This window comes from Scylla paramamosain, unplaced genomic scaffold (assembly GCF_035594125.1).
Source record: "Scylla paramamosain isolate STU-SP2022 unplaced genomic scaffold, ASM3559412v1 Contig2, whole genome shotgun sequence".
Classification (NCBI taxonomy): domain Eukaryota; kingdom Metazoa; phylum Arthropoda; class Malacostraca; order Decapoda; family Portunidae; genus Scylla; species Scylla paramamosain.
The window spans coordinates 4020714-4040479 of record NW_026973667.1 but is presented as its reverse complement, the minus strand read 5'-3'; the positions used below and the strand labels follow the sequence as shown (position 1 = coordinate 4040479).

General features: G+C 41.8%; 1 long non-coding RNA gene across 1 annotated transcript; it reads left to right on the top strand.

Moving 5' to 3' along the window:
• The first annotated feature begins 2722 nt into the window (after nt 1-2722).
• LOC135096013 (uncharacterized) lies at nt 2723-19422 on the top strand. The gene is made up of 4 exons (XR_010264558.1): nt 2723-2789; nt 12095-12329; nt 12826-12995; nt 17311-19422. It is a non-coding gene; the product is annotated as an uncharacterized LOC135096013 (long non-coding RNA).
• The last annotated feature ends 344 nt before the right edge of the window (nt 19423-19766 follow it).

Here is a 19766-nt window from a genome sequence, read left to right as displayed (position 1 = left end):
TGAGAGCGTGCGTGATGCGTGCGTGCGTCTGTGCGGTCTACGGCACCAGTTAGTAATTTTTCTGCCATTTGGTCTTTTGGAAGTTCAGATGATAGCCACCCTTCTGTTTTTGGAGATCTGTGTGGTCAGTTCCTGCTCGCGGTGGCGTAGGCAAATTTTTTTTTTTTTTTTCAGTATGAGTGATGCCTTTGCAAAGGTTCATACAGTTCCCCTTCCCCTCAAGCCTCTCTAGTATAGTCGCCGGTGAGGACATGATTGACAGGAAGCACATGTGTATCCTTGAACCACTCGGCAATAGCTTCAAAAAATAGCCAGCTTCCGGGAGGACTCGCGTCAGTGAGATCGCCACCGTGCAGAAGGAAAACAAACAAACAGGGCTATGAAGTGCAGGATAGTTACGAGTACTATGATCGCTGCCGTTTACACAAATCACAGCCATTAATAAGACAACCACAGTTACCGCAGTAATACCCGCAACAAAGCCGCTACTCAGCACTGCAGCTCCCCGTGTGATGGCCGCGCGTACCCACATGCTCGCGGCTATAGAGCAAAAAAAAAAAAAAAAATGAAAGCAGCCGTACCAGTAGCCCTTTCCCATATTAATTACTTGGTCACGTGTTATGGGTCGGCTGCGGCTTTTGTGACTTTCGTAAAAAAAAAAAAAAGTTTGTTGGGTAAAGTTTTGTCTGTGCAGCGCAATTTGCTGAATCGTGCTTTGAACCGTGTGTAGTCTTCGCCGTGGGTTGTAATTGTTGCTTGCTTAATTAATGGTGCGTGTGTGTGTGTGTGTGTGTGTGTGTGTGTGTGTTTGCGTGCTGCTAATTCATGGATTGTACTTCCCTCACTTTTTTTTTTTTTTGTTGTCTTTTCCATATTTTTATTTATTTATTTATTTTTCTTTTATTTTTTTTTCTTTTGCACCAATATTTTTCCGCACCGTTTGAACAACTGGCATTTTGCAGTGTCCTTATTTTCTTATTCCTATGATCTTATTACCATTTAACATTATTCCTCTCTCTTACTATTGTCAACTTTTTTTTTTTTTATACGTATCGCCATTTCATTATTTTCTTAGATTACTGGTTGCCGAATAGTCGTTATATTACTATTTTATTACTTTTTAGTATCATCATTACTGCCTGATTTTTTGAGTATTTTTGTTCTTACTATTACCCTCTTAACTTTACTTTAATTATAACCCCTTAACTATTCCATGTACACTTAAGAATACAAGAAAACAGAGGAAGCTGCAAGAAGCCGTCAGGCCTACGTACATGTGGTAGTCTCTTGGTGGTATTCCCGTCTCACAACATCAAAAAACTTAGCAGATCCAAGGTACCTCGAGACTTCCCTTGGACCTATCCCTTGGAACATAAATAGGGATTACATCGTCATTTATGCATAATGAAGTGCTAGTATATTCTCATTGGCGTATAATACCTGAATTTCAGTCCCTCTTGACCCGTATATGAGGAAATATTTAAGGATACAGATATATTTACAAGACTTTAGTATAGAATTGAAGAAATAAGGTGGTTTTCCTAAAGGGTATCACGTTTCTTTACAGCGTAAAGTATGTTCAGTTAAAGAAAACGTATGAGCGAGAATTTTGTGATTAGAGTGAGAATTACATTTTGTTTATTTACAAGTGGAAGTAGAGGAACTGCGAAATATTCGGTACCACAAGCTATTCGCTCTTCATACGGAAGAAGCGGCACCACCGCGTGTTCCAGCAATGTCGTCAGCTGATGCCTGGTCCACCCCCTCATCAACTCGCCTTCTGTCGTCCTTATTTCGTATATGAGGTAAGTAGTAAATTAATATTCATCTCCTGTGCTGTGTAGGAAGCTTTATGCAGGGAAGTTACTCAGATTTCTTGCTTACAAAGGACAGAGGTTGCTTACAGCATGTTTACGGGCGAGCTTCCTGAAGCTGCCAAGCCACTGGTATATTTCGCATGCTTTTTCGCCTATTGCCATGACCACGGGTTGTATGCGGTCTTGATTGCCGTATGGCAGTCCGGTACCATTTCTCCTGAGTGGAAGAGGTCGTCTCTATCTGGAAAGGGAAAGGGGACCGCCAGGACTGCAACAACTACCGTGGTATTGCGTTGTTCAGTGTGCCAGGCAAGGTCCGTGCCTCCCTTTAATATTAGAGAGAGAGGAAAGCCACTCTCTCATCTTCACTGAAGGGTCTTACAAGGAGTGTGGAGGCCTTCACCCCTTCAAAACTCGCGCATGCGTGCAGAGGGCACACATACGACTACTCTGTTACCACAACAAAGGATTCAGCTAGTCATGTGTTTACTTATGTGTTTATGCATTCAAATAAATTAATAAAAAACATCATAGAATTTACTATGATGTACATGTTGATAACGAAAGGCTCAGATTACAGCATATACAAAATGTTAGGGACGCCGAATTCCGTTCACCGAAAGATTTTGATCTGGCAAACCTGCAAGATTAGGCAAACGTCGGTGTCGGTACTACGGCCGTCTGTGTGATAAAGAACTACCTTATGACTTATTGTTACTATAATTATGATAGTGGCTGTACTAGGTAACTGCCCTTACAGAGACGTAACAATCAATTGTGTGTGTAACGATAGTTGTGTGAACTAGGTAAATGCCGTTGTGGAAATAATTTTGTGGATTTAATATGGGAATTGGTAACTCTGATATTTAATTGGTACACTTGACGGTGATGACTGGCAGAAGCAGATCGGGACTGGTGGAAAGTGGTGATGTGGGTCGTGCTCCACACACCGAGGACGGGACTTCTTCACAGGTATCGTATGCTAAGTTTGCTCAAGTGTAGTGTCTGGCAATTTTTTATTTATTTATTTATTTATTTATTTTAGCTATTTAGGATATTATATTATGTACGTATTGTGATTGGATTATAGATATTGGCTGAAATTTATTTTAAGTTGAATTTATGGAGCTAGTGATATCGAATTTAAGCGTGACTGCGTGAATCACGAATAATGTGATCGTGCTTTACTCATGTATTAGGTTAACAATAAGGTGTAAGTATTTTTTATACATTCAACTATACTAAAAATCACGTTAGTTGTCTTCTCTCCTGAAACTCTTTTCATTCAGTTTTGTGTCTGTGCGCCATTTACAGTCCACCCTCGCCTCCTGCCTTGCTGGAGGAGTGATGGCGTAACACCCTGCATGAAACTTACCACCTTGTCTCCACCTATCACCCTCATTTATGAACATGTCTAATCTTCTTTTAATATTCATTAATGACTCGGCACTAACAACATGATTACAAAGTCCATAGCATTCATCTACAGTTATCCCTGGAAGATTATTTACCTATTCATTGTGCTACCCGTAGACTACACGTGATGTTTTATTTCACTGTATTTTTATCGTTACCATTATAAATACGTAGCAAATTTCTAAAACACGAAACAATAAAAAAAAAAAATACAGAAAAAAAAAGGTTATAAAGAAAAATCGCAGTGTAACTCAACAGCACTCTTCACCATCACCAGCCATCGACACCTGGAAGTCACGAGGACATAAACAGTGCCGCCACTACCACCAGCCCCTCAGTGCCTCAATCTTACCAACATGCTCCCTTTATCCCTGAGTCTCACCAGCACACCCAATAAAGACCCAATCCTGACTACGTGTGCCGTAATCCGCTCATCCTGTAGTCCCCTTAAGTAACCTCATCTGTTCACCTTTCCATTAACGCATCTGCCACATCTGTCTCATTACGACATCTGTTTTTATTCCCCTGTCTAACACCCGATATATCAGTTATTGCCTCTCTCTCTCTCTCTCTCTCTCTCTCTCTCTCTCTCAACGACGTTATTTTACAGAAAGAAACGTGCACGGTTTTATTGAGACATACATCAAGATGGATTTAAAGACTTGAACTACTGTTACTTCTTTTTCTGTCAGCGGTCCCTTTCGAATTTATATTTTAAACTTCCACCAAACCATTTCACTAAGTCTGAGGAGTGGCAGTAGTCATAAGCTTAAGGATTATCACTAATTCCTGTGGAGCTAAAACTGAGCAACCCGTTTGTACTTTTTTTTTTGTCAGCAATTAACAGGATCTTCTCTTTTATTTGCTCTCCTTGATTATCCTTATTGCTTCCTGCAGCCTCTATTATGTTCTCAGATTTTTTTTTTTTCTTGTGGACAGCCTTCTTTGCACATAAGCGATAAAAAAAAAAAAACACGTTACCATTAATACATGCACTTGCCTCACATAACTCTTCCTTCCTCACATTGCAGAAGACAACATAGAAATCATTCGTACCTTCTTCTTTGGGCCATTTCTTTTAGGAGCCACCAGAGCGGATCACGTGTGTCTATCTTTTCTGTTCCCTTTTATGCCTGGGTCTTGATTTGATTTCAGTAAAGTTTCATTATTGGTATTGTTTGAATATTTATTAGCGTTTTATTATTAGTTTTTAATGTTATACTTGTAACTTCAGTCTTACGTCTACCAACAAAAGTGTCATAACGATCACATTGTGGGAAAATAAACTGATTTGAATTTATACCCATCACTCCCATGTTTTCCTTCAAGTCATCCCTTTGCTTTGGTTTTCTTCTCTCCCCCTTGCCTGTTAGGTTCATCTCCAGTATCTCTCCTCAGCACATCGCCAAACCACATCCATCTCGCCTTTCCTTCTCTATCTAAACCACCTCAGTCTCGTCTCTCTACCTTTGTCCCAAACTTAACCTGCAGTTCCGTGTCCCCTTGACTTTCAAATTTAATGGCAGTTCTTAGCGGTAACTTTCTCAATCACGCACAGTATCAGTGACACCACTAATGTACGAGCTGACCACTAACAACTGCCAGCCTCGACACCAGCTCCTTAAATAGACATAATTGTTGCTACATAAAGAAAGGTTGCCACAAACCTGCATTTCTTACGCATTGGGCCCTCCTGCTGCTGTGAAACTGAGGTGGAGCAGTGGTAAGTTTGTGGATTTGTGTGTGTGTGTGTGTGTTTGTAACAACTTTAATGCCTCAAAAGAGAGAGAGAGAGAGAGAGAGAGAGAGAGAGAGAGAGAGAGAGAGAGAGAGAACCATAAAATTGTAGATTAAACGAGTACTTACCAAGTATGAAGTTTGATCGTAATTTCACGAACATTTAACTGAGTCACTGAGGTAGGAAACGAGACGCTCACGCCACCAGCTCCACATCAGTCCTTTAGAGAGTAGGTTTGAGGAAGCAAACAAACACCTCATTGAGCAGATTCCAAGTATGTTCCATGAGTGTCTGGGTTGGGTAGGGAGGGCGTTTCCTACCTCAGTGACTCAGTTAAATGTTCGTGAAATTACGATCAAACTTCATACTTGGTAAGTACTCGTTTAATCTACAATTTCACTTCACAACCATTTAACTGACGTCACAAGGTAGACAACGAGAGCTTTAGAGAGGTTCCTCAAACCTACTTTTTGTTTTTCAGTTTAGGCGTATTAGACTTCTATAATAGGGATATTAGAGACCAATGATATAACCCAATTCATTAACAATGTGTGATGCGCCTCCCTGGCGTGTACAAAAGTTGAAAACAATCAAATAAAAATTATACCTATTATAACGGTATAATAACAAGTATTATCCTAATGTGTACTCAATGTTAACAACAGTAGCAAACGTAAAATTGCATACAAAAATAAACATTTTCACAAGGCAGGGTCATACATAACTTATGACAAAACTGCCCTGGCAAACTGACCACCTTTGTTGATAGGTTTTTGATAATGCTTAGTGAAAGTTGACTCCTTGGCCCATCCAATGGTTGATATAATAGTGGACAGCGGCAGTTTCAGGGCTGCCTTACTGGATGAGGCCGACCTAGTAGAATGAGGGGAAAAAATAGTCAGGTCAATCCCAGTAGCTTGCATAATGTTTTTCGTCCACCGACGTAACGTATCCCTCGCAGCTAATTTTATTGGAGGTTTTGTTGTTATAAAAAACCCCGTGATTTCCCCGCGTATGGATTTTGTTCTACTAAGGTAATTCACTATTGTTGCAACAACACATAACTTTTCATCATGGGGATAGGTATTAAAACTCACTCGGACAAATGGTCACCTGGCCTCGAAGTTTTAAGTGGATCCCCTATCCTAAAGACAACTCTGGACTCTGAGACACTCATGTTTCTAGTGTCAAGTAAGTGTAACGTTTGTCCTCGTTGACCAGTCAATAATAGCATAAGAATTGCCAGTTTTCTGGAAAGTTGAATGAGTGATAAATCCTTATTTTGCCCTAAACTTGTCAAGTGATCCAAGACTAATTTAGGGTCCCAGGTAATACGGCATCGGGGAAAAGCTGGTCTTTCCCTAAAAACTGCCTTCATAAATCTGGTCACTAAGGGATGCTGTCCTGCCGGCCGGTCATTAATACTGGCTACGGTAGAGATGGCTGATCTTATGGTGTTCATTGAGCTGTAGCTTCGCCCTTTTGCACTCCTAAATTCTGACAACAAATATTGGAGAAATATATTCAAAGGTGGATGAAATGGATCAATTTCCCCGCAGATGCAAAAAGACATCCAGCGTCTGAGAGGTGGCCCATATTGTGATTTTGTGCTATCTCTCCATGACGTAAGGAGAAATTAGGCAACCTATGCCGAAAAGCCTTGATTTTCGTACGATTCCCTGATAAAATCGCTGCCGTTAACACCAACCTCTGAGCCTGTGGATGGCGTTGAGTAGGATGTTGTGGAAGAACTAGGGAATTTTTGGGGAGAAGAACGGGAACTGCTGCCATTAGCTGGAGAGCTTTGGGGAACCAAAACTGGGTCGGCCACAGCGGGAATATCATCAGTATTGGTGCCTCGTCTTCTTGGAGTTTCTTCAAGACTCTTGAGATGATCCTGAAAGGCGGGAAAGCGTAAAAATTTCCATTTGACCAGGGCAGTGTGAAGGCATTAATGTGTGTGGCAGATGGATCTGGTTTCCAGGAGACGTAGGCAGGCACTTGTGCATTAATTCGTGTAGCAAAGAGATCCACATCCGGTGTATAAAAAAGTTGGCAAAGTCTATTGAAAACACGAGGGTGTAACATCCATTCACCATCCAAATTCGTAACTCTGGACTCTGTCTGCTTCAACATTACGTAACCCTTTTACATACTGTGCCGATAGGGTAATCCCCCTTGACTCAGCCCATGCAAAAATTTGTTCAATTAATGAATTAAGGTAAGGTTTACTACTACCACAACGTTCAATACAGGCAACTGTAGTGGAATTATCCGAGCGAAGGCGGATATGTGTTCCCCTGATATCTTTACAAAGGGACTTTAAACCCAAGAGAATGGCTTTTAATTCTAAGCAGTTGATATGATCCAACTCCCTATACGCCCAGTGACCACCTGTCTTAACGTCTCCCATGACTGCACCCCAACCTGTCAGGGAAGCATCCGAGAACATAACCAGTTGGGGGGAAGAGGATCGTAATGATTTAACCTGATAATTTACACTTTCAATCCACCATTGGATTAATTCTCGGGCATGATCATCCAGAATAATTTTTGAATTATAATTTCCATGGTATCTGGCAAGTTCTCTGTTACGAAAAATTTCGAGATATTTGTATCTAAGTGGGGCCAATTCTATAGCAGGATCCGAGGCCACGGCCAAACCAATGAAAGAGGACAAGTCAAGCAAGGTAACTTCCCCCTTCAATAGAAGCCGACCTTGCGTCTTTATGCGGTCTTTCTTAACAGGAGGCAAAGCGGCCGTCATAGCAACAGAGTTCAGCACAACCCCAAGAAAAGTAATTTCCTGTGTGGGTTCCAGAACTGATTTCTTTACATTTATCGTGAGCCCCAAAGAGTCAAAAAACTGCATGGCATAGTGTGCATCCCTTGTAAATTCCTCTTCTGACTCTGCAATGAAAATACAGTCATCCAGATAGCATACAACCAATATTCCACGTTTTCTAAGATGCGATAGGGCAGGCTTCAGTAATTTCGTAAAAATACGAGGGGCTGACGTCAAACCTTGTGGTAGACAAGTGAAACGAAAGAACTGATCTTTCCACATAAACTGTAACCATTTTCTATCCTCTGGCTTAACAAAAACTGAAAAATAAGCATCTTTAAGATCCATGGTAATGAAAAAACAGTGTGGATGAATTAACTGTATCACATCCTTTAGAGTATCTAATTTAAAATGGATATGAGTAATATGATTATTAAGTTCCTTGAGGTTGAGGATGACTGTAGTAGTACCGTCAATTTTAGTAATAGGGAACACATTAGAAAAGAACCCATGCTTCTCTGGCTCACATCGTTCAATTATTTGTTGTTTAAGGAACAATGAAAGAGCAATATCCAGGGCATGGCTATCAGCTGTTGACAATTTCAAAGGGCTAGGTGGATTATTCTGGCTGGGTAGACTGGCAAAATCCAGAAATTTACCATGTACCACATTGTGAATAAAAATGTCCTTTGTGAGTGATCCCCATACTGAACTGGCATAAAAAATTTTACCTCCCTTAAAATTATCTGGAGTATTAATCATTGGGGGTAAAACAGTACTCACCCTGGGGTGGCTTATTGGTGGAGTTTTGGTAAATGCATCCCTCTCCCCTGGGGATGCTTCTGGCCTAAAAAAGGCCTTGGCTGGTTATGTAGCCGAGAATGCGAGGAAACCTGATAGGGCCGCCTAGTTTGCTTGTTTGAAGCATACCTCCTCCCAGAAGACTTGTAAGGACGGTATGTAGGCCTTCCCAGTTTCTTTGTTTTATGTATTTCCTCGCATTTCTTAGTCACATCAAACGGAAAAAGAGCATCTTGTCCAACCTCATACTCCCACTTGCAAAGCTCGGCCAAGGCAGAGTCGTGAACAAGGAGCCGTGCAACTTCTTTCCGTAGTTGATTAATGTAATTAATAACAGAGGAAAGCAGTCTAAGACTCATATTTAGTCCATCTAAGTATGAATTTATATTTTTTCCTTTCTTTTCCCCGATATCGCTTATGCACAGTGCAATAGGAACTAAAGCTTTTGAGATCAGGCCATTAGTTTGAGTAAGCTTGGCGTCAATCAATTTTCCACCAAAACTCATCGCTTTGGAAACAGCAGCGTTGGTCACCGGAACTTTTAGGTTTTGGCACATTGCTTGGGAGCTTGATTTTTTCACAAGTAGATTTTATACCTTCAGCGGAGGGTCGACGTCTCAAACTCAAGTTCAGGATGGAGGCCAAACGCTCAGAGAGGGGCTCTCCTTTCTGTTCCTCACTATGGAAAAGACCTGAGAATTCCCCTAATGCCTTAAGAAAATCAACCTCATCACAGTCTTGGGACGCAGGCATGGAGTGGAACGTGTCCAGTTCATCCAAAGGGTCAAGCAAACCCACTGAATTTACTGTGGCGTCTTCCTCAGACGAGGAAATGTCATGAAGGCCACGAATATTTTCAGTTATCGTAAGGCTCATCTTCCCGTACTGGGTTATTGTCGAGTTTTTTAATTAAATCACTCAACAATGCAGATAGCCGGTTGATAGTTTGACCGCCAGACGAGCACTCAGTTGTTGTGTTGGCGCGACTTGGGCCGGCCACAGCTGGTGGTGAACCACACTCGGGCCGTGGTTGACTCGGGCCGTCCTTCACTCCCGTGTCCTGGGTGGCCCTCCTTTTACTGGCCGGTAAAGGCACAGAGTCTTTCTCACGTCTCTTCTTCTCAGAGGACGACGATGACGAACGCCTTGGCGTTCCGCGAGCCTCGTTCTGGTCCGACATCGGTCTGAACAAAAAGAAACAGTACCGTGTCACATAAAAGCCTTTTAAACACACAAGGCGAACAATATATGTCCATGGATCATATATGTTACTTCCACCAAGAAGGGACGGCTCGTCGGAAGGTGAAGGCTTACCAGGCTACGTGGAAAAAGTCGGTGAAAGGTGAAAAACTAACTGGAGCAGGAGAGGTCTGGACTGCGTGGAGGCCAGCTGTGAACTGATGTGGAGCTGGTGGCGTGAGCGTCTCGTTGTCTACCTAGTGACGTCAGTTAAATGGTTGTGAAGTGAAATTAATACTGTTCCTGTTCATCCATGGTTTGTGTGTGGGTATGTGAAAATAAAGTACGGTTTGTCCGTTGTGTGTGTGTGTGTGTGTGTGTGTGTGTGTGTGCTTCTATGAAAATATTCCCTCAAAAACTAGACACGAGAAAATAAAATATAACGTTGAAATAACACCGTATCAGAATGATATGGAAATACGAGTTTACAGCATATTTCTAATTTAACTTATTCCCCCGAGCGGAGTGAGTAGCTTCCAATTTCCCGACCGGAGCGAGGGGCTTCTAATTTTTTTTACGCACATCTCTACAACCCACCGCTCCGCCTGGCCCCTGGAAGGTACTGCGATGATTTGCCCAGGAGCACCTTTTGGTGTCCATCGCATATAAGAATTCTGATTTCAGTCTCAAAAACACTATTTAGTATGTAACTTTTGACGGCGCATCTTTCTTATTTTATGACTCGCCGTTTTGCATATTTCGATTTATCTGCATGTGAGCGAAGGTTTCTTGTGCCTCACAACTCGCGCAACTATCGCCTCATCACTGTCGATCGAGCTCGAACGCACAAAATGCGCAAATTATTTGCCATAGCTTCCTTCGTATACGGGATAGCCAGTCTTGGTTGACACCATCAGACTCAGCAGTGACTGTAGAATCAAGGTTTATGGTAAAAACCTGACAAAACAAAAAAAGGAAATGGTATTACGACGAGTGGAACTGTGAAGATGTTAAAAAAGTGTAATTTTTATTTTTTTTTTTCGTCTGAAAAGAACTAGAGCATGTCGTTCTCAAGAGGGAACTTCAGTTTGTTGAGCATCTTGCTCTACTTGAAGCGGTCCTCCTGCATCTTTGCGGAGAGGAGTTGACCCTTACGCATCTTGTATTACTTGTATCTGATATATTCATGCAATCACTTCCTTACGGTGCCCTCAGACACTTGCAGCTCTCTGGCAATGGACCTCATGGACCGGCTGGGGTCCATCAACCATGGCTCGCAATTGTGTGACAAATTCGGCGTCCCTGGCGGTGTCCGATCGTCGAGAATGATGTTTCCTCTCGGCAGCACTTTCACAATCGTAGTCAGAAGAAATCAACTCCCTCCTGACGGTTCTGACGAGCTGTTCAGTCACTTTTAGCAGTTCTGAAATCTTGCTTCTGCTGTGTCCGCGTTGGGGCCTGGGTGTAGGTGTGATGGGGGAGAGGTGGGGGTTAGTGTGTGTGTGTGTGTGTGTGTGTGTGTGTGTGTGTGTGTGTGTGTTTGTGTGTGTGTGTGTGTGTGTGTGTGTGTGTGTGTGTGTGTGTGTGTGTGTTGGGAGGAATAAGTCTGAGTGTACGTGTGTGTGGGAATCAGTCAGTGGGGGATAGGATTGCGTGCAAGATATGCGTGTGTGTGTGTGTGTGTGTGTGTGTGTGTGTGTGTGTGTGTATAATAATAATAATAATAATAATAATAATAATAATAATAATAAGTGTGTGTGTGTCTCTGTGTGTGTGTGTGTGTGTGTGTGTAGCGTGTAGTTTGTGTGCATAGGGAAAAAAACAAAAACAGAAAAAAATTCAGCCGTAGGATTGTATAAGAGAACGAGGAACATTAATATTATGATTTTCGTGTTTTAATCTTTTCATTTACAGTTATTCCTTCTCTTCTTTTTTTTCCTTCGTCATAAGTTTCATCATTATCATTCATCATAATTGTTCCTTCCATATATAATAAAGATTTATGTATATCGAATATTAATGTAGTTAGACGTGTTGAGGTATATATGATTCTATACACATATATATATATATATATATATATATATATATATATATATATATATATATATATATATATATATATATATATATATATATATATATATATATATATATATATATATATATTTATTATTATTATTATTTTACTGTATCTCAATTTTAGTTGACTTTAACAGTTTTAGTTACTTTTAACATTTTACTCAAGCACAGTTCTTATGCTTTTTTTATCATTTTGTAGCGGCGCCACATGACCAAGATGTCGCAGCGCCAAATTTTTAAATCGCTGACGAAAACCCAAATATTGTATTGTTTCAGTCTTTCCAAGTCTGCATACCCTCCCTGAGAGTTAGAATGACAGTCCCGACGCTACTCGTTCTCCTCTGCCTGTAAATAATGCAGTGGTGGGCTGCTGGTCTAAAGGCTGACTTCGATCCCTCCTCACGGTAGTTTCTCTGCTGTGAAGTTGGTTTCCGTCATAACGCGTCCGCTCCACCGGACCTTGTTGCTGCGCCGGGCCTTGACTCAGTCTGTACCTCATGGCAGTGTCCAGGTAGGAGACGTAACTCTCTCTCTCTCTCTCTCTCTCTCTCTCTCTCTCTCTCTCTCTCTCTCTCTCTCTCTCTCTCTGTGCTACACTAACCAAAAGACTGCAATACCAAAAAAATCCACAAATAGGGAGTCATGGGAAAAAAAAAAGGGTGTACAATTGAAGTGAGTAAGCCTTACTGGTTAAGAATGGACTTCTTGTCACACACAGAAGGAGAGAATAGATTGCCTTTGTCCTTTTTAGGCTGCTGAATTATTCAGGAGACTGGAGTACAAATGCATCTATATGAAAAGTAGGCAGTCATAAGAAAAGTGTCTAGAATTAAAGGGGTATAAAATAAATAGGATGTTAATATTGTTTCTCTTTAGGCTACAGAGATATTAAAGGGACTGCAAGTCTAAAAGAAATATATTGTAAAAATTGTGCAGCATTGTAGGGACTTTTCCTGCCTTGAAACAGAGGAAGAGAGAGATTAAGAGAATAATTTTGTCCTCTTTAGGCTCCGTGATACAAGGGATGCAGTACAAACGCAAGTCTAAACAGTATAGAGTTAACACCACCCAGCACTCAGTGGCCCCATCGCGCTGGTCAGTAGAGGACCCGAGGCCATCAGACGCAGCGGAACCTTTCTGGGTCGTAAGGTGATTTACGCCCGGGGGACGTAAATAGGTGCGTATCCGGTGTGTGTCAGAATAATCCAATACTTACTTAAGGGTCAGGAAAATTGAGCACACCAGACACGCTCCACATTACACAAGCTCTCGTTCTTCACCTCCATTAATTTCAGCCAGACTACGTGAGGAGGAAAGTGCCGGAGACTGGAACGAAGCGACTGGAGAGTTATGAAGGATGAGTGTGAAGATTCTTTGTCTTTTTATTTATTTATTTATTTATTCATTCATTTATCTGTTTATTTATTTATTCATTTTATTTATTTACTTATTTTTGTGGTGTGCATTTGTGCAAGGTGTAGGGTCTGCTTGTCTTCTTTCTGAGATTTACTCTATAATCTTTGAAGCAATACTCACATAAATGGGCACTGAATATTTAGTAAAGCTTCCCAAAGATTTACACTATCATTGTTCAAGCAATGCTCACCAGAGTGGGGAAAACGTTTAGTAAAGCTTCCCCAGTTTTTTTTTTTTTTTATGTAGGAAGGACACTGGCCAAGGGCAACAAAAATCTAATAAAAAAAAATGCCCACTGAAATGCCAGTCCCTTAAAAGGGTCAAAGCAGTGGTCAAAAATTGATGGATAAGTGTCTTGAAACCTCCCTCTTGAAGGAATTCAAGTCACAGGAAGGTGGAAATACAGAAGCAGGCAGGGAGTTCCAGAGTTTATCAGAGAAAGGGATGAATGATTGAGAATACTGGTTAACTCTTGCGTTAGAGAGGTGGACAGAATAGGGGTGAGAGAAAGAAGAAAGTCTTGTGCAGCGAGGCCGTGGAAGGAGGGGAGGCATGCAGTTAGCAGGATCAGAAGAGCAGTTACCATGAAAATAGCGGTAGAAGACAGCTAGATATGCAACATTGCGGCGGTGAGAGAGAGGCTGAAGACAGTCAGTTAGAGGAGAGGAGTTGATGAGACGAAAAGCTTTTGATTCCACCCTGTCTAGAAGAGCAGTACGAGTGGAACCCCCCCAGATATGTGAAGCATACTCCATACATGGACGGATAAGGCCCTTGTACAGAGATAGCAGCTGGGGTGGTGAAAAAAACTGGCGGAGACGTCTCAGAACACCTAACTTCATAGAAGCTGTTTTAGCTAGAGATGAGATGTGAAGTTTCCAGTTCAGATTATAAGTAAAGGACAGACCGAGGATGTTCAGTGTAGAAGAGGGGGACAGTTGAGTGTTATTGAAGAAGAGGGGATAGTTGTCTGTAAGGTTGTGTCGAGTTGATAGATGGAGGAATTGAGTTTTTGAGGCATTGGAAAATACCAAGTTTGCTCTGCCCCAATCAGAAATTTTAGAAAGATCAGAAGTCAGGCGTTCTGTGGCTTCCCTGCGTGACATGTTTACCTCCTGAAGGGTTGGACGTCTATGAAAAGATTTGGAAAAGTGCAGGGTGGTATCATCAGCGTAGGAGTGGATAGGACAAGAAGTTTGGTTTAGAAGATCATTAATGAATAATAAGAAGAAAGTGGGTGACAGGACAGAACCCTGAGGAACACCACTGTTAATAGATTTAGGAGAAGAACAGTGACCGTCTACCACAGCAGCAATAGAACGGTCAGAAAGGAAACTTGAGATGAAGTTACAGAGAGAAGGATAGAAACCGTAGGAGGGTAGTTTGGAAATCAAAGCTTTGTGCCAGACTCTATCAAAAGCTTTTGATATGTCCACGGCAACAGCAAAAGTTTCACCAAAATCTTTAAAAGAGGATGACCAAGACTCAGTAAGGAAAGCCAGAAGATCACCAGTACAGCGGCCTTGACGGAACCCATACTGGCGATCAGATAGAAGGTTGTGAAGTGATAGATGTTTAAGAATCTTCCTTTTGAGGATAGATTCAAAAACTTTAGATAGGCAGGAAATTTACGCAATAGGACGGTAGTTTGAGGGATTAGAACGGTCACCCTTTTTAGGAACAGGTTGAATGTAGGCAAACTTCCAGCAAGAAGGAAAGGTAGATGTTGACAGACAGAGCTGAAAGAGTTTGACAAGGCAAGGTGCAAGCACGGAGGCACAGTTTCGGAGAACAATAGGAGGGACCTTATCAGGTCCATAAGCCTTCCGAGGGTTTAGGCCAGCGAGGGCATGGAAAACATCATTGCGAAGGATTTTAATAGGTGGCATGAAGTAGTCAGAGGGTGGAGGAGAGGGAGGAACAAGCCCAGAATCGTCCAAGGTAGTGTTTTTAGCAAAGGTTTGAGCAAAGAGTTCAGCTTTAGAAATAGATGTGATAGCAGTGGTGCCATCTGGTTGAAATAGAGGAGGGAAAGAAGAAGAAGCAAAGTTATTGGAGATATTTTTGGCTAGATGCCAGAAATCACGAGGGGAGTTAGATCTTGAAAGGTTTTGACATTTTCTGTTAATGAAGGAGTTATTGGCTAGTTGGAGAACAGACTTGGCATGGTTCCGGGCAGAAATATAAAGTGCATGAGATTCTGGTGATGGAAGGCTTAAGTACCTTTTGTGGGCCACCTCTCTATCATGTATAGCACGAGAACAAGCTGTGTTAAACCAAGGTTTAGAAGGTTTACGACGAGAAAAAGAGTGAGGAATGTACGCCTCCATGCCAGACACTATCACCTCTGTTATGCGCTCAGCACACAAAGACGGGTCTCTGACACGGAAGCAGTAGTCATTCCAAGGAAAATCAGCAAAATACCTCCTCAGGTCCCCCAAACTAGCAGAGGCAAAACGCCAGAGGCACCTTCGCTTAGGGCGATCCTGAGGAGGGATTGGAGTGATAAGACAAGATAAAGATACGAGATTGTGATCGGAGGAGCCCAACGGAGAAGAAAGGGTGACAGCATAAGCAGAAGGATTAGAGGTCAGGAAGAGGTCAAGAATGTTGGGCGTATCTCCAAGACGGTCAGGAATACGAGTAGGGTGTTGCACAAATTGCTCTAGGTCATGGAGGATAGCAAAGTTGTAGGCTAGTTCACCAGGATGGTCAGTGGAGAGAGAGGAAAGCCAAAGCTGGTGGTGAACATTGAAGGCTCCAAGAATGGAGATCTCTGCAAAAGGGAAGAGGGTCAGAATGTGCTCCACTTTGGAAGTTAAGTAGTCAAAGAATTTCTTATAGTCAGAGGAGTTAGATGAGAGGTATACAGCACAGATAAATTTAATATGAGAGTGACTCTGTAGTCGTAGCCAGATGGTGGAAAACTCGGAAGATTCAAGAGCGTGGGCACGAGAGCAGGTTAAGTCATTGCGCACATAAACGCAGCATCCAGCTTTGGATCGAAAATGAGGATAGAGAAAGTAGGAGGGAACAAAAAAGAGGCTACTGTCAGTTGCCTCAGACACCTGAGTTTCAGTGAGGAAAAGAAGATGATCTTTAGAAGAGGAGAGGTGGTGTTCTACAGATTGAAAATTAGATCTTAGACCGCGAATATTGCAGAAGTTAGTGAAGAAAAAGTTGAGGGGGGTGTCAAGACACTTAGGGTCGTCGACAGAAGGGCAGTCCGACCTGGGGACATTTATGGTCCCCTCCCCAGATGGGGACTCCAAGGCTGGTGTAGGAGTCGCCATGATGATTTTAAAATTTTTGAGTGAAGGGTGTGTGTGTTATTAGGTGCTTGTAGTTTTGTGTGGAGGAAGAGAGTTGTCTTTAGAGGGCAGGCAGTGACTGCCCCCTTGTTTTGTGAGACACAAAGGGAAACGTTCAGTGAGGTCACAGCTGGGTTTAATGATAAGTTCACAGCACCCCCTGAACAGTGCTTTAGACCTCACTGGGAGTAATTATCATTTCGGCAGGTGTCTACTGCCTCCTCCTCTAAGTGTAGGCAGTTTGATGTTTACTTATTAAAACCACCGCGGGTTACTGAAATAAAATGGTTCTCTCATAAGGGCGCAATGATGATTAATTTGGTCTCTTTCTTTATTTTTTTCTTTATTTTTTCTTTCTTTCTTTTTTTTTTTTAATGTTAATGCATGACGTGAGCTGCAGCATCACCATTATGCACACACTCTTCAGGACCCCCATTATTGTCCTCTCTGTGTGAAAAGCGTATAGAAAGTACTTATAGAACACCAAATCCGAACTGTGGTCTCGGTTATATGATGTTGCAAAGGGTCTTCGGGTCCTCCAGGCTCAGTTCCCTAACCTTGCTCTGTACTCTCGCTCTTCCTTCTTACAAGCAGAAAGTGAGTTCATTGCAATATGAAAAGGATATAAAAAAGGTGCCAGATTATGAAAAAATGCAGATGTAGTATAGAATGTTACTAATATTGTACCGAAATGCATTATTCATATAAATTTTGAAACTTTTAAAGCATTCTGTACATCTTACCGTGTTGTTTTATATTTGACAGTGCCGCCGAAGTCCCGAGGGGCCTCGAGACAAGGAAGAGAAGCTACGCGGTTCACTTCAGCCAGTCAGTGGTCAGTAGCGTCAGCTTCGTTGTGGTGTACGCGTGGGTTTTGTGTTTTCTTGAACGCTTATTTGGGCTTCAGGTGAACCAAAACTCTCTCAAAGCATGTCCACAGTGGCCAGCAGGTATGTTAACTTGGTAATGAGTGTATTTGGACATATACTGTTAGTGAAACTGGTGTGTCGTTCCTCGCTAGGCTAGTAGGAAGCAAGCGGTTGAGGAATCACAGTTGCCAGACCATTAATAACTAACATTTTCTTAATTTTTCATATTTATCAGTTTTTGTATTTCACATGACTATCTAGGACGTAAGTGTTTCTAGTGCCATGAATCTAAAGGAATGGTGCTTGAAATGGGATGTTGAAGGCAGATGGAGACGCTCGATAAACAGAAGACAAGTACAAGGGACAGGAAGCCATTACTGTCGTCCACTGAGGGAGTGTTGACCGCGAGTTACTGCCTCCATTATTACCTTGATTTCCTTCTCACTCTCACTCACTCACTCTCTCTCTCTCTCTCTCTCTCTCTCTCTCTAACTTAAAGCATTAAATTCGCCACAGTCCCAGCAAGGGCAAATCAATGTTCTGACAAAAAGTAGAGGGGACATTTGCGGCTAAAAATAGTCCTGCATACGTAATGAGTCAAAGTAATGGGCAGTATATGAATTACTTGTTACTCATACATGACCTTGATTCGTGTGACATCAGCGACTCTCCATCAAGTACCTGTGGCAAAGACTTCAGATTCCTTGCACAGAGGAGTGAGAAGAAGCGTAGAAACTCTGTACACACCACCAGCGATACTTGACCATTCACGGCCGACCATCACTATCGTCTGCTGTTAAGGAAGTGACACATTGTTCTCTTATATCTTGTTTATATTGATTTCATAATGTGCATTCTTCGTCGTTCTTGTAAATTAAGACAAAATTAAACATACGCGGAAGAATTAAAGAAAAATACAGAGGTTAAATGTATATTAAATGCTTGGATGGACTAACAAATAGGTGTACAGAAAGAATATGGAAAATAATGTAACAGCAACTTATCAGTAACCGTTCAGAATATGTGTGTGTGTGTGTGTGTGTGTGTGTGTGTGTGTGTAAATATCCAAAGAGCAGCGAATACACAGTGCTATCTAACTGCATAAAATCTTTCTCCTTAACTGCACAAACTTTACAGCCTCCAAGTGTACGAGCACTGCCGGTCCATGGTGCGGAAGACTAACACTTCGCGGAGCTCACAGGCACATCAGTAACGCTTCCAGAATCCATTACGGGGCATCACGGCATCGATAAGAGTCACAGTAGAAGAATCATGTATATGGCATGAATCAATCTGAAATTTAAATGTACATATAATCCAGCAGACTTAATGGTTCAGGGGTGACTTGTGACTTGGAGGAGAGCTGAAGGAGTAACTGCTTCCCGCGCCCTCCACGATGGAGTGCGGCCATATTTGTCAATTCCCCCCTCTCACCCACTTATCCATCCTGCCATTTTCTCTTCCTGACTTGATAAGGGAGGATACAAGAAGACATCAGATCTACACGTTGCAGTCTCAGTGAAACGCAAATACCTATATCTACTTTCCCAGCCTCACATTTCCTCCTCCCGACATTTGACATCATAAGATCATAAGGAAGGGAGGATCCGGGAAGCCATGAGACCTACATGTTGCGGTCCCAGTGAAAGACACATGCCAATGCTCGTTTATGCTGTCTATTTATAATTTTACCTGGTCTCGTTCAGCAAAATTGTATTGAAATAATATACACATACAAGAACAAAAAAAAAAAAAAAATACTAACGGATAAACTTACTACAATTATTGTAAGAATATTTTGTATCTTGACATTTCCATCAATTTTATACAAGCCACAAGCAGGAAATTCCCGAGTACTTGCTTTTTGTTTATTTACTCATCTTATTTATTCTTTTTATTCTATTTTATTTTTAGAGCGGTTATTTTAGGTACAAACGCACTGCAAAGCAAGCAAGAGGTCAATTAATTTCTTCCTGCCGCTCATGTACATAGAAACCATTCGCCTGGAAGCGGGTTACATCATTCTCAAGGGTACAGGCAGAGAGAGAGAGAGAGAGAGAGAGAGAGAGAGAGAGAGTGAGAGTGAGAGTGAGAGTGAGAGAGAGAGAGAGAGAGAGAGAGAGAGAGAGAGAGCGCACCGCATCTATTCCAAAATCTCGTTTACTGCAAAGGATCATGAGAACTACGCAAGAAAGAATAATAATATAATGTTACCGTAATATGGAAAAAAAAAAAGAAGTACATCAAGTTCGTTACCAGATGAACCTCACGATGTCAAAGCGGCGCTCCTTCCGACAACTGGCGGAGCTTTGCTGGCCATGAGGTAATTACATCCGATTATTTCAGGAGACG